Source organism: Alexandromys fortis, unplaced genomic scaffold (genome assembly GCF_014885135.2).
Source record: "Alexandromys fortis isolate MF-2015 unplaced genomic scaffold, M_Fortis_MF-2015_v1.1 scaffold_8_9099976_23576923, whole genome shotgun sequence".
NCBI classification, from domain to species: domain Eukaryota; kingdom Metazoa; phylum Chordata; class Mammalia; order Rodentia; family Cricetidae; genus Alexandromys; species Alexandromys fortis.
The window spans coordinates 2260467-2274793 of record NW_026067899.1 but is presented as its reverse complement, the minus strand read 5'-3'; the positions used below and the strand labels follow the sequence as shown (position 1 = coordinate 2274793).

The 14327-nt window shown below is 46.2% G+C and overlaps 1 long non-coding RNA gene across 2 annotated transcripts in view; it reads right to left on the bottom strand.

Annotated features, from left to right (window-relative positions):
- The window catches only part of LOC126488601 (uncharacterized), a 67455-nt gene that overhangs the window by 14063 nt on the left and 39065 nt on the right, over positions 1-14327 (bottom strand). The gene's annotated exons all lie outside the window — the stretch shown is intronic.

Below are 14327 nucleotides of genomic sequence, written 5' to 3'. Positions count from 1 at the left end.
GTTTATTTCCAGGAGGTCTTCCGCAAGAACAGGGTGTGCTCTTAGTAGCTGAGCTATTTCTCTGGTTTCATCAATGCCTGGATCATTTTGAAATGGATTCCTATTGGTTGTCTTTCCACTAATAGTGGACGCATAGATCTTAGCTTATCTACCAGTTTACCTTGTGTTTTGAAAATCTTGAATATAAACGTGAAAAGGTTCTAAGTCCTGTTACAGTGCTTTTCAACCCTTTGGGGTTGCAGATTAGATACTTACATTACAATCGGTAACAGCAAGTAGCAAAATTACAGTTCTGAAGTAGCAATGAAATAATTTTATGGTTGGGGGTCACCACAACATGAGGACCTGGATTAAAGGGTCGCAGCATTAGGAAGGTTGAGGACCGCTTTTCGAAAGAGTCTAAGCTGCTTTAATAAGCAGTGGGTGAAATCTCTTATTTTAGTTTTGGATGAGTGGCTTAGCGCCTACCTCACATATATGTTGTATAAGGGCCAAGTGGAGTTTAGGTACAGATTTTAAAGTTCTTCTTACAATGTCAATCTTGGTTTGTCAGTTTGGATTGGGAGATGCACAGGAAACTGGCAGACACATTTCTGGGTGTGTCTATGAGAGCATGACCAGAGATGACCCACAGGCCTGTGGCTCAGTGAACTGAATGGGGGAGACTCACTCTGAATATGACGGGCACCCTCCAGTAGGCCAGGACCCCGTACAGAACAGAAAGTTTGCTCATGTGCACTCAGGTGAGTGCCCTGGAGTGGGTGTGTTTCTGCCAGCACAGCCCAGACTGAGGCTTGTCAGCTTTTGAATGTGGCTTTGCACCAACAGCTCCTTAGGGGGCATCCGGGTCCTCTGAGTCAGGTCCAGCTTCATCGCTCTCTCTTGTTCTGAGGCATCTTCAGTTTTGGACTGAGCAGCGATTGGTCCCTTCAGCTCTCTAGTCCCAAAGAGGGACAACCAGGTCCTGGTTGTGTCAGGCGATCTTATAAAGGCTCTCTTAACTAAATGTGCACTCAGTGACCCCTTCAAATACTGTCTTTACAGATTCTCACCCCACTTCAAGCTTCTGTGGTCAAGTGGGATATTACCCTTTGGTGCTGTAAGCCCCTAGAAGCATTTTCTATTTTTTTTTAACTTCTCTGCCTCTTTTCCAGTCCTCAGGGAGTGTTTGTTGTTGGTTTATGTTATTGTTGTTGTTTTGTTTTCCAAGGCAGGGTTTCTCGGTAGATTTGGAGCCTGTCCTGGAACTAGCTCTGTAGACTAGGCTGGCCTCGAATTCACAGAGATCCGCCTGCCTCTGCCTCCTGAGTGCTGGGATTAAAGGCGTGTGCCACCACTGCCTGGCTTGAATTTATAATTCACCAACTCAATCTTTCAAGTGCTTGGATTACAGCATGGAGGTTTATATAAATACACTTATTTATGTATGTGTGTGTGGTGACCTCACAGCAGGTAAAGGCACTTCCTGCCAAGCCTGGTGACCTGAGCCTGACACCCAGGGTCAGCATGGTGGAAGAAGAGAACCAACTCCAGAAAGTTGTCCTCTGACCTCTGCCTGCAGGGTGGCGTGCACACACCTCCCCTCCTCCCTACTCACATAAACGTACTATTTTCTTTGAATGTCAATAGTGTTTAGCTGTTACCCGTGGGACAGTAGACGTCATGCCTCCATCATGGAAAACCAGAACTATCCTGCACCTTTAATTACCAGTATGTAACTGAAATCTCCAAGACGGGAAATACACTGTATTTTTGTTTTACTTACTTGAACAGAGATTTTTTTCTTTTATTTTTCTTTATCTTTAATTGGACGTGTGTGTGTGTGTATATGTGTGTGTGATATGCATGTGTGTGTGTGTGTGTGTGTGTGTAGGTGTACACTTGATACTTGTGGGGGAGGCCAGAGAGGATGTCAGGGATTCTGCCTGGCCACTCTGCCTTGTTCTTCTGAACCAGGGTTTCTCACAACCCGGAGCTAGGCTGATGGTAATTCCCCAGCATCTGACCCCACAGCACTGGGGTCATGGGCACATGCAGTGCTAGCCGCAGCTTTTCATGTGGAACTAGGTTACAAACCCAATGGCGAGGAGTCTTACCTACTAGGCCATAGCTTGGCAAACAGAATATTCCAAGTTCTGGTCCATGTCAGGCTTAGGACCAGTCTCTGCCTTCAAATATTGCAGTTTTAATCAGGTCAGGATCTGATAAGATGTACTCAAATATCCCACCCACTTTTTCTTGCTAAGGCCAACTTACCCTCTGACACTGGGATCCGTAGACATCAGCCAGGAAAAACTTTCTGTGGTTCTGCTTTTCCTTTGCTCTGAGTGAAGTATTGTTCCTCAGGGCTGCAGAACCCAGGTCCTGCCGTTACCCAGTCTCACCAGGATAGATTTATGAGCTCCTTGTTTCTCCTCCCCTGACTCCTACACTTGTTGAGATTTGAACTTGCAAACTTAGACAGGGCCAACTAGATATCTGTTGAATGTCCATGAACAATTAACCAAGATAAACAGACTCACATAGCAAGAGAGACAAGAAGTAGGTGAGGGAGAGAAGCTCAGAGCTGCTCTAGAATGGAGACCAAGTGGCCCTGAAGTTAACTAAATCCTCTCTGCCTCTTTCAGTGTCTTTCCCTTTCTCTTGACGCTCCTAGCTCTGTGTCCCAGCCCCACTATTTCCCCTATTGAGAATCATTCCACTGAAGGTGTGTGGAGAGCAAGGTGGGAGCTGGAGAGGATACCTCAACATTGAAATCTCTCGATCTCTATCTCTCTCATACACACATACATAATTAGCAAAAACAATTAATGAACAACTGTAATCTTTGGAGCAGAGAAAGCTAATGGAACATTTAAATGCCCCTATTGATATCTATGTTTTCTACAACTGACATTTATTACTGTTTTGTTTTGAGATACAGTCTCACTGTGTACCCTAAGCAGGCCTCATGACCCTCAGGCTTCAGCCTCCTGAATGTTGGGTTTACGAGAGTACACTACAACATCTTAATTTATTTGTTACTTACACGCCGCAAGATTTATCTACAAGTACTTTACAGTGTGCATTTTCAGATTCTTATCTGCCTAATTGACGTGATCCTAGGCTTTGTCTAGTCTAATCTTACAAGAACTTGAAGAGAATGTTTTTCAAATGAACGCAATGTTTTCTTAACATCAGGAAAGAGAAATTAAAACACCTCCCTTTGTTAGACCCCAGCCTGGCCCCAGGGACAGCCTGCTTTGCAGACGGGGTAGCTGCCTGCCAGGTCCCCAGAGGCATCAACATTCATCATCTCTCAGTGCTGATGCCAAAGACTGAAACCTAGAGACATAGCATCATGAGAATGGGCCAAGCAAGAAGAGCGGATTCTTACAAGGATGCTATAAAGATCTAGAAGTGTAACCCTGGGCAAGTCACTTCATTTCTCCATCCTCTACAAAGCCAGGCCCTTCTTTATCCTCTTAGCAGTTAGTTCTTGAGGCCCTCCGTGTGTGCAGGTCAGCTCACAGCCACTCAACCAGGCTCACACTATAATAATACAGTCATACTTTATTGACCATTGCACCCCATCCCCCACCCCATTTCCTTCCTTCAACACAGAATGAGCCGGACTTCTCATGGCCTTTAATGGCCGAGCCATCTCTCCAGCCAGAGTTCTCATTGCTTATGAGTGGAGTGGAAACTGTGGTCTTGAGGGCCCTCAGGAGGAAGGTCAGTGGGTCTTATGAAGGCTGACAGGAGAGGCAGTAACAGAATAAAGGCTAAACTTTAGTCAGGTGTGGTGGTGTGTGCTTGGCATCTCAGCGGCAAGAGGATTGCCACTAATTTGAGGTCAGCTTGTGTGACAGTGAGACCCGTCTCAACCCTCTTACTCCCCTGAAGAATGAGAAACAAACCAAGTAGTTCATCACAGACAGATCGGAACAGGGAATGGAGAGACGGCCCAGCTATTAAAAGCATGTGCTTGCTCCTGCAGATGTCCCGAGTTCGATTCCAGCACCCTCGTCAGGCAGCTCACAACTGGTTGTAACTCCAGCTCCCGGGATCCGACACCTTCAACTGCTGAGGCACTAGTACCCATAGGTGCACGCCCCTGCCCCACGAGCATGCGTGCACGTGCACTACTAAAGACAATACAAATGCTTCTGTTTTATAACGAAAAGATGAACCGGAAACGACACCACTTGGCCCTGAACAGTTTGGAGGAGGGGGTTGAAGTGAGGGACTCTGAGCAAAAGCCTGGGAGATAATCTCAGCTCTGGGGTGAGTTCCCCGGAGGCTGTCTAAACACTTGGTCCTTTGAGCATACATTCATCATTCCTCAGGCCAAACTGAATCATATTTATGAGTTTGCAATCGCTGCTGTCGAGGGAGAGAGAAAACCGAGTGACTTTTTATTCCTGAAGATTTGGTACTTGTGCACAATGGCTATGTTACAAGCTCTGACAAAGGGGGAAATGTGAGCCAGGGTCTATAGAGGCTGGTGTTTGGCTCAGTGGGAAAAGCAGCGTGAGTCAAACACGGACATAAAGGATACAATAGCATCAGGGAAGCTATCTTTGTGTTTCTCAGAAGATATTCCTATACTCTGCTAGGCACCATGGTTTGCCCTGTTCTGTTTCTGGAATATTCTGATTTGATTGTGCTTCCTGATTGCACAATGGTAACTTTGCTAAATCAATTACTGCCCCTCATTGTATGGCAAAGCGCTCGCTAAGGTGATTCAGGGGCTTTCGGTGACACTCAACTGGAAAATAAACCGGCGGAACACGTGCTCACGTAAGGTTGTGACCTCATCTTTCACGTGCAAACACGCCTGCATGCAGCGTGAGGAGGGGTATCCAAGAAACATGACACATTCACCAAGGAAAACAGATCTACTAACGTGGAAGCATAATTCGTAATTACAATCCCTAAACCCCTTTGTGCAAAACTTGGAGACCACTCCCTCTTTGGGAGACCAAAGAACTCAGTGTCATCGTATGTCAGATCCCCTGAAGTTGTCCTAGGCAAATATAGGCTTGGTCAGGTGAAAGGTCACTGTATAGGGATAGGAATACACAGATTTTCATGGAGATTCAAAGTGAGATGTTCCCGGTCATTATGACAGTTTGATTTGTTACACAGATCCTTAAAGCAGGATAAATTCATACTTCACTATATAAAATAAATCAGATGCCTGATGTCTTCTTTTCTTGTATCAAAAAAAAGGAACGATCAACCGAGGTCATAAATAATGTACCTTAGCATGGCAGTGCTTTAGAGATTATACATTACATATCCTGTAATTAAATATTTACAGCGCAATCACTTTATGGCCCCAAGCCTGATTCCACTTACTGACGTGTGAAAACTTCAGGGGCTCTCTCAAGGTGCAACTCCATCCATACAATGGAGCTGAGGTGACTGAAGTGCACATGTGCATTGCTGGATGAGCTCTAGAATGCATGCATTGCTGGCTAAGCACTAGCACACATGCATTGCTGGACTAGCACACATGCATTGCTGGCTGTTCTTGATTGTGGACGTGATACGGCCCTCAAGCTCCTGCTGTTGACTTCCGTGGATGGACAGTGACCTGGCGCTGTGAACTAAAAGTAAACCCTTCCTCCCTTAGGTATTTTATCACAGCCACAGGGAGCTCAACCAAGGCCTCGAAACTTCTTTGTGGGATTGTTTCAGTTTTGTGAGACAGGGTCTCTTTCTGTGGTGCCCAGGCTGGCCTTAAACTCAAACTCTCAAACGCAAGGTTCTGACCTCAGTCTTGGAAGGGCTAGGATTACAGGAACCCACCCCCAAACCCGGAAGTACTGTGCTAATTCTGGAGTGTTCCTTTGGGGTGCTGGTTCTGGGAACCTGACCAGCTAGTCATTTGGTGACGCCCAATTGAACAGCAGCCACACAGAGCAGTAACAGGCTGCTGTCTGACCACAGCTGCAGATGGGTCCTCAGGTCACTGCTGGCATCGTCACTGATATGTGTGCAGGTACACATCGTCCCATCTCTGGTCACCTCAGCTAACGCCGAGTAGGGAACAGAAAGGGGTCTCTTCGAATCCTTCCCAACCTATAGATTCATAAGCAGATAGATGTGGGTGTTTTGAATTATTTTAGCTCTAACGAAAATTGAAAATGCGGCAGTGACTTCAGGACTGGCTGGGAGGTCTTCAGAGAAATGTTAGTGAAAGCATCATTCCTCTTTATTATTGTTGTTGCTGTTGTATATTTATTGTATGTGCCTGAGTGGTTGCACATGTGCCCTGTGCGTGCAGTACCCACAGTAGTCAGGAGAGGGAGCCAGATTCCCTAGAACTGGAGTAGGGCACCACTTGCTGTGGGTGCTGGGAAGTGAGCAACAGGTGCTCTTAACTGCTGAGCCATCTCTCCGGTCTTGCTGTTCTTGACTTATTAGTCAGGAATTCCTGAGGAAAATGTTATTGGGACAGGAACAGAGGAACAAAAGTTTGACAACATTGTCGCCTGTGGTCGCAAGGAGAATGAAATGATGGCCTACCTGAGGGGCTTGTTTCTGGAATGGAATGGAAGGTACTGCCTGGTTTCCCACAGTGCTTTCAGTGAAACAGCGTCCAGAGGACGGAACCCAGAACACTGCCAGGTCACTCCAAAGGCAAAGTCAAGGGCTTAATCATCTAACTGTTGACTGCCCAGGGGTGCTTAAGGGGTCACTTCATTAGACCTTTTAAGCACACATGAGGCTTGCAAGCCTTAAGAGAGTCCCATGGAAGCTTTGGGGGGGGTTCTGAGAGAAAGAGGGGTGTGCATTCTGCCAAACAGAGTTGATTAGAAATCAATTCATATGGTTTTAGTTTTCTAATGAATTATGATCAGCTAGGACTGAAAGGAATATTCAGACTTTGGAATCTCAAATATCTGAGAGCAGAACACCATCTAAGGAAACTCTTTGGGGAGAATAAACAAGTCCGCCCTAAATGCTCCTTTGGGGGTCTTTCTTTTACCTATTCAGAAAGCGTACAGACACAGCATGGCTCTGAAGAGCTGGTCTTTTGTGGAAGGAAAGTCTACACCTGTCTATGATCATAAGTAGCAAAAGCAGACAGAAACTTCTGGTCTCCAATCCAACTCTTTGTCTGAAAAGGAGAGATCGGCTGTGATGCCTTTGCTGGCTGTTGCCTGGGAGACCCCACCTTCATCACAGGGCAGCTCTTGTCCCTCCCCAGCCTCCCAGAGCCTGCGGCACCTCCGTGGCTCCCAGGAGCCCCCGATTCCTTTGTTTAGATAGACAAAGCTCAATTATTTGGCCGCCTGTGAGTCCGCAGTACTCTAGATTTCCACGTCAAGGTCTTGGACCTCGGGCCTGATTCCAATTCTGCAGGGGATGCACTGTTTAAAGGCCTTCAGGTGGGTGTGAGTGCGATTGCAGCTAGAGGAGAAGTAAAAAACTCATCTTCTGTGGGATAATTGTAACGGCCTTAAAATATGGCTGAGGATTCTTGTAAGTCCTTGTAGGGCCCACAGGTCTACCCCTCCTCCTGGGGCTCATATTGAGGATGCTTGCAGTTTTTGGCAAAACAACACCCTGTTTTTTTCCTGCGCTCCCTCTGCCCCCGCTGGGCCTGGGAATTTCCCACCTGCCTGGGGGGGGGGGGTTCCATTGTGCAGCAGTTAGGTATATAAGGCTTTTTCTAAGCTTGAATAAACTGAATTCGGCATTCTCTCTTCACGGATGACCCATGCCTCTTGTGTGTTCCTTAATCTCCAGGCCCTTGGCTCGAGAACCGTACAGTATTACAAACTATACCGTAACACAGGTGTTACAAGTCCTCCCAACAGAAGGCAGATCCAGCTGCACTCCTTGGGCCTCCGTGTCTTGCTATCAACAGACTGGCCATGGTAGACGTGGTTACTGTATGTCCTGGCTAGTTTTACATCAACTTGACATGAGCTAGAGTTATCTGAAGGAAGAGAACCTCAACTGAGAAAATGCCTCCTTAAGATCCAGCGGGAGAGCATTTTCTTAATTATTGATTGGTAAGGGAAGACTCCCATCCCATTGTGGGTGGTGCCATCCCTTGGCTGGTGGTCCTGCGTTCTGTATGAAAGCAGGCTGAGCAAGCTATGGGGAGCAAGCCAATAAGTAGCACCTCTCTATGGCATCTGCATCAGCTCCTGCCTTCGGGTTCCTGCCCTGTTTGAGTTCCTGTCTGGACTTCTTTTGATGACGAACAGTGCTGTGGAAATATAAGCCAAATAAACCCTTTCCTCCTCAACTTGCTTTTTGATCATTGTCTTAGCTAGGGTTTCCATTGCTGTGAAGAGATTCCAAGACCATAGCAACTCCTATCAAGGAAAAACATTTAATCCGATGTCTTACATTTCCAGAGGTTCAGTCCATTATCATCACGGTACGACATCGTGGTGGGCAGACTGGCACGGTGCTGAAACTCAGAGTCCTACATCTTGATAAACAGGCCACAGGAAGTGGTCTGAGATACTGGGCGTGACTTGAGCACACTTGAGACCTCAAAGCCCACCTCCAGGGTGACACACTTCCTCCAACAAGGCCATACCTCCCTTTGAGCTTCCCTTTTCTTTCAAACCACCACAGCCATGGTGTTTCATCGTAGCAATAGAAACCCTAACTAAGACACTATACGTCTTCTCAAACAAGGCCACAGAAGGGGACGCAGCTTTTGCCTTCTTCTCTTGGCCATTAGGATGTCAGCCTTTGGATCTAGCCGCTGCCGTGTAAGGACACCAGGAAGCTGTAGAGAAAGGACTTGTGGAGATGCATGTGTCTCTCAACCATAATGATAAATGGGGGGGGGTCAAGTTACAGAGCGAGATGAAAGATCTGGGTGTAGCTCTACGGACAGAGTGCCCACCTGCTCCCCATGACTGTATAAAGCAGGCCCTGGGGGTACACACCTACAGTCCCAGTTCTCAGGACGTGGAGACAGAGACGAAGTTCTGGATCATCCTTAGCTACATAGTGAGTTGCAGGCCAATCAGGGATATGTGAGACACTGAAAAGAGGCACGTAGGGTGGGGGAGGCAGATGAGCAGACAGAGTGTATTTAAACACAGAGTCGATGCTTTGTACATTGTAAGAGCAATGTTTTTAATAATAAAAGTATTAATACACAGCTCATATCCATGCCCCTATGGGTGGTCCAGTTAAGCCTGTTGGGTCACAAAGAAAAAAAAAAAGAAGAAGACATGAAAATGGGTTGGGGACTTTGTGACAGAAGGAGGGGACTGGTGGGGGCAGGAGAGGAATTAGATAGGAGGGACAGTGACCAGGGCGCATCACGTACACGTGTGACCTAGTCAAGGAACAAAACCCCTTTGTTAAAAAAAACCTGATGTTTTATACTATGTCCGGATACATATGTCTGAATAAAAGGGCAAAGAAGTTAATAGGAATGGTGAACATGAGACTCAGGGAGTGAACACTACAGGAGCTGTCTGTTCTGTAATAATCGAATTAGAACCAACTGGAAAAAGGTTTCTCCTTAAGAAGATAGCAAGCAAGGAAGGGTGGCCTCACCCTGCTGGGGATATGACCTTTGGGATGTCAGCCGGAGGGAGTGACTTGCTGCAGATGTAAGTCCTGCCTTTGATGAGCAGACGAAAACTCATTCGGTTTAACATTCAGCGTTCTGATGCGTTTATAAATAATTCCAATAGTAACCTTTTTCATTGGGGAAACACCTGTACGGTGCCAGCTCTGATTACTCCCTGTGGATATTGCTTAGCTCAAAATTAATATATCATACTTTCAAGAATGACAGACTGGGCTGGAATAGGAGAAAACAGTAATTTATAAGATGGAGTAATTACTGGAGAATCCAGGTACTATTTACTGACTTTCTTCTTTGTTCTCAAGCCAACAAAATTATCGAGTCCACATTCCGGAGTCCTTTATTAGCCTTAATCTTAGGTTGTCTATCAAAAACAATACTGTTGTGGATTAATAAACACCACAAACCCATAATAAAGCGCGCAGGCTCCTGGTCTTCCCAGGTAATAAGTGAGCTCAGCTGAAGCATTATCAAAGTGACTGACTGGCGGTCCTTTCTCCGTGGCTGCTCACTCCGCCTGGGACGGCCTCCCTGGTTGCGCTACCAGTAACATCCACCAGGTGGCAGAAACCCCACGACTGCCAAGCGCAGCGGCCTTAGAGGGCGACAGAGGCCACCTCTGGCTACTCAGCCACCGGGAAGGTTTAGCTTCAGAACTAGGTTTGGTTGTTTCTTCGAGAGGTGGGGTTTGGGGAAATAGTGTGATAATTTTCAGTTAAAAACTATTGATGCTAATTACAACAAAAATACAGCAATAATTTGGTATATAACCACGAAAGTCTCCCCTCTCTTCTCTTTGTATAGCATAGTAAATTTTTATTTTTGACAATGTGACCAGGCAGAAATATGGGGACTATAAAAGATTTTCAGGGGTTGAAGATACTATGATCTATAACACACAGAAGACTTTAGGGAAAAGAAAATCTCTCCCTCTGTGTGTGTGTGAACGTGTGTGTGTGTGTGTGTGTGAACAGGGACTCTTGGCACCTCTACTCGGTGTTACTATGGGTCCGAACTCTAAAAACAAAAACAACAACAACAAAACACCCACATTCCAAAAGGGCATTAGGCGCGTGAACATTGTCGGGAAATGCACGTCAAGGGAAATCCACATCTAGAATATCCAAAGAGAAGCCTCTTCCTACCAGGCAAGCCAGTGATTATAAATGTGGAATTTGGCAGTAATTTTAATGATTGTGGGAAAGGCACACATTACAGGTTTATGGTCAGAGAGTTATAGGAATGAACCACGAAACATGTTATGGTCGGTCAACTCTTGGAACATACGAAACAATGAAAACTGGGGTGTGTAAACACCAAGGTTATAGAGAAAGAACAAGTCAGAAGAAGCAAGCTGGCCTTCAGCTTGGGACGTGCTTAGAGACTAGCTTTATGTTTAGCTAGGAGGAGGAAGAAAAGCATGGGGACAGCTGGCTCTTGATAGTCCACCGGCGCGGAAAGATTAACAGCAGCTGCTGGACCACGTCCTAAACCATACAGGGTCTCAGTGCAGAGAAGTGTCTCCTCCGGTCTGGCCAAGGGACCGCTCTTCCAAAGTTCTGGCTCTCTGCTCCCCCTCAGATCAAGTTCACCCTAAGAGGAGGAGAGTCTCCCCCGGGATAGAGGGAAGAGTGGGGGTTCTTGCAGGCCCTCAGAGCACATCCTTTAACCAGGGTTGCCCTGGAATCTTTTTGGGGGGTTCCCAGCAGTGACTGAACGGCTGCTGGTGGAGGGGCTCAGCACGAGAGCAGATCACTTGGAACTTGGACTGTCTGGTGGCACTGATTGTCGTCTTTCTTCTCGGTGCATAAACGGAAGTTAACTGTGTGGCAACTCTTCTGTGTTAAAGGGTATTCTTTATTTCCTACATAGTTTTCCTCTTCTGTCTTCCAACCAGGAGTCTGCTGTGCAGGTTTATGGGTGCTGGGAAACTGAATCTGGAGGAAAATAGGAAGCCCAAGGACAAGAAGCCTTTCAGATTTTTAGAAGTGTGAGCCATCTCTCAGAAGCCCCAAAAATGTGGCCCTATAAGTAAAGATTTCACAGTGGAAGGAAAGCCAGAATAATACGTGCAACTTCTGCATTGTGCTTTTAAGAGGAAACGAGAACCCTCCTTCAGCTCTTTTTGCAATCAGGAGAGTGGGGGTGAGCACGAGGCATCCGGGTGTTAGAGATGAGGGCAGTCTGACCAAGAAGAAAGAGAAACCTGGGCCTTCCACCACAGCGGCACAGAAAGTTTTCAAGGAGAACAGTCTAGCCGGTGTTAAAGCCGGTGGACTCCATTTCCTCTCTGCTGGGGTGGGTTTGCTTCCCATCGCCGTGGTCTCTCAGCTCCCCGAGTCCCTTTCAGGCTCTGCCCTCTTCCGCACTGTAATCAACGAGGTCAGGTTCAGGTTCAAGAGACCGTTTGTTCTGTATGTTCCTTCTTTGCTCTCTGAGACCTGCAGTTCTCAGCTATCTGCTCCGTAGCAGCAAGCTCTCGGGCAGCCAATCAGCACCTGCCACTCCGCCGTCCGCCAAACTCTCTAATGAGGCTCCAAACCTCTGCGCTCCTTCTATTCGGGCTGTAGTTCCGTGTTTCTGTCTCTCACTCTTGACTGTCTGGTTGCACAGTAGATTGGGGCCGTTTATCACCTGCAGAAAACTCTACTCACGGGCTCTTACGTAAAACTGCCAGGGCTGGGGGGTTACTAACCTCCGGAAAACAAATACTGTCGTGACACAGCCACTCTTAGAACTAGCTGTACCTAGACAAGGCAGATCCAAAAGCTGATACCAGGGGCACACAGTCTCCCCATAGGAAAGCCACCTCTGGGGTTTGAGAAAACAGTGCCTCCTAGCGGGAAGTCATGTTTTAATGCAGGGGACAAGAGAGATCCTGCAAGCACCCCAGCTGCATCTTCCCGAGCGGGTAGCAAAAACAATTGGGACAAGCTGAGCTCCTGGTTCAGCCAGAGACTCTGTCTCGGGAAGAAGGTTGAAAGGTAATTGAGGAGGACACTTGGTGTCAACCTCTGGCTTCCTCAAACGTGCACACACAAGTACACACACAAAAGAATTTTAAGACGGTACAACTATTCAGACTGCAGCAGTGAGGTAAAGTGCTTTGGGTTGTCGTTTTGTTTTGGAGACAGTGTTTCTCTGTGTAGCCCTGGCCGTTCTGGAACTTGCTCTGTAGACCAGGTTGGCCTCAGACTCACAGAGATCCGCCTGCCTCTGCCTCCTGGGTGCTGGGATTAAAGGCTTGCGCCATCACCACCTGGCTATGAGACAAGCCCTTAACCAACAGAGAAGAGAGATTTAAGTTGACCAGATCGCATCGGATCGGCACTGTATGCCAGCCCTGGTTGTGCTTCTCGAGCAGTCCCGATGGCCCCGCTGTCGCATTTGATCTCCATAGTCAGATTATGAGCTAACGGCCCAAAGAAAAACCCATCTACACGTGACACACACGGGAAATTATTATACAAAAAAACCAAACGGACTTAATAAGAGGGGGTAAGTTTGCCACAAATAAAATCAATATGCGAACTACAACTTCAATCTATACTTTAGTGAAAATATGATTACAAGACACAGGTTGCAAAGGCAACAGAGATGAAAGCTTATTAGAAATTTTTCTATAAAATATACATGAGATTTTCATGGTGAAATCATGAAAATTAAGTAAAATATATCAAAGACACAGTGGGGTAAAGAGGATCTTTATGACCAGCAGCAACTTGACTGGGGAATTCTGTAGCCCCATGTCCACGGCTCCTCTGAGGACTGAGTTTAAAACCTCTATAAAGTCTGTTCGTAATTTAGAAGTTGCTGTCCACAGCACATTAGCTTCAATACTCAGCTCCCATCACTAGGGAGCTTCACAGTTCTCACTCTTTCCACAAGGAAAACACTAGACCTAGTTAGTTCCAAAGACTAAGGCAGCACTCAAAAGACAGCACAAACTGCACCCAAATCCTTCAGACAGCGGGATCACCTATGGCTTCCAAGTGGCTTCCAAGTTTGGTTAGAAGTCTTAAGGCAACATAGAAAGCTGAGGCAGGGGGATTCTCTTGAGCCTAAGAGTTCAAGATAGAGTGCATAGATCGAGAAAACCCATTCTCTCTTTCTTTCTCTCTATTTCTCTCTCTCTTTCTCTCTCTCTGTCTCTCTCTCCTTTCTCTCTCCCCCCCCACACACATAAAATAAATCTTAAACAAGGTATTAATAAACTCACCCAGTAATAGATTAAAAGCTCAGTTCATCAGAACCAAGCCAGGTTTATATCCACAGTAAAGTTAATTCAGGATAGGCATGGTATGTGCGCCTTTAACCCAGCACTTGGGAGGCAGTAGCAGGAAGGTATCTGTGAGTTTTAGGTTGGCCTGGTCTACATGGTGAAACCCTGTCTAAAATTAATAAAAGTTAATTTAACATTCCAAAGTCCATTCAGCATTCGTCATCATTCAGTATATTATCTGATTGATTAAAATGGATTATTTCAACAGATTTTTTAAAGGCAACTGATTAAACTTACCCCCTTCCCCTATTTAAAGACAGTCTCTCAATCTGTAGCCCAGGCTAGCCTTCCAGCAATACTCTAGTCTCTGCCACCCAAGTGCTGGAATTATAGTCTTGAGCCACCAGATCCAACCCAATAATCATTTTTATATTGCAAATTCATGGTGAATTGAGGCTGAAAGGCCTGATAAAGGGAAATCACCAAAATCTAATGGCAAATATCATAAACCCAAGACCTTAAGATCATTTCCTTTGCAAT